The following is a 1069-nucleotide window of genomic DNA, read 5'->3' on the forward strand; positions in this document are numbered from 1 at the left end:
CGCCCGCACCGCCGCACCGGCCGCGCTGCGGAGAGGCGCACGTGAGGCCCCCGCAGGCCCGCCCCCGGCTCCTCGGGCCCGGCGGGGACTCGGACGCCAGCCCTGGCGTCCGGACGCTGCGACACCGCCGACAGCCAGCCGCGCGCAGACGCGTACGCGGCCGCGTAGTGACACCCACGCGACTCTCAGATGCACTTCATGGGCCATGTCCGCGGAGCCTGGGCGCGGTCACCGCCTCTCCCTCCGGCCCCTCCCTCTCCTTTCCCGGCTTCAGCCGGCCTCCCTTCGCCCACGCACGCACCCCGCATCGCTCAGTACCCCCGACGCCCCCGCCGGCCGCCGCGCCGGGTTCCTTCAGCCCGGTTCCCCCAGGACCTGCAGGGAGCGGCGCTGGGCTCACGGTCCCCGTCTGGCCCCGCCTCACCTACTCTGCGACCTTGGCAAGTTACCCGGTGTCTCTGGGCCTGGGTCCTCGCACCTGGTCCCAGCTAACAAAGGGTAAAAGCCAGCCTTGGAAAACTCCCATTTTTCCACGGACCCTTCCCAATATCAATATTAGATCATCGTTTTTTATATAATTTTACTGACATGTAGCCTTCGTTTTGTTTTTAAGATTTTCATGGGCCTTAAAATTTTTATTTTTTTAAATGTGAGAAATAAAAACCTTAAAGGTTTTTTCTTTCTTTCTTTAAAACAGATGACCATTTGGGGGCCGTAGGCTCCAGCTCCAAGCAGACAATCCCTCCACACAGATGGAGTTGGTTGGTGACCCCGTGTGCCACATAGTCACGGAGATGTCCCATGCGCCCAGAGTTACCACAGGAGGGAATAAAACCGACAAACATTTCCAAAAATTCTCCCCCTTAAATAAGTTCACACTCAAATGGGCGTAAAAAAAGACACACAGATCAAACCCAGAGCATGCCGTGGGCTTCGGCCTCAGACCGGGACAGGTTAGTGGGGACTAGACTTACCGCCCTGCCCGAAACAACTAAAAAAGGGGGCAAAGACCCCAAGCAACGTTCTTCAGACATTGCATCCCAGGCAGCTCAGGCAATGGGACCCTGGA

General features: G+C 58.6%; 1 protein-coding gene across 2 annotated transcripts in view; it reads right to left on the minus strand.

The window, feature by feature from the left end:
* Positions 1-1069, minus strand: part of LOC120588769 (ly-6/neurotoxin-like protein 1) — a 9369-nt gene that overhangs the window by 2637 nt on the left and 5663 nt on the right. The window contains exon 1 of one of the 2 annotated variants that reach the window (XM_039845956.1): positions 18-144. The exons of the other annotated variant lie outside the window; for it this stretch is intronic. The gene's annotated coding sequence lies outside the window, so the exon portion shown is untranslated. Of the gene's footprint in view, positions 1-17; positions 145-1069 lie in introns of those variants that run through there. 2 annotated transcript variants of the gene reach the window in all.

This window comes from Pteropus medius, unplaced genomic scaffold (assembly GCF_902729225.1).
Source record: "Pteropus medius unplaced genomic scaffold, Ma_sr-lr_union100, whole genome shotgun sequence".
Lineage (NCBI taxonomy): Eukaryota > Metazoa > Chordata > Mammalia > Chiroptera > Pteropodidae > Pteropus > Pteropus medius.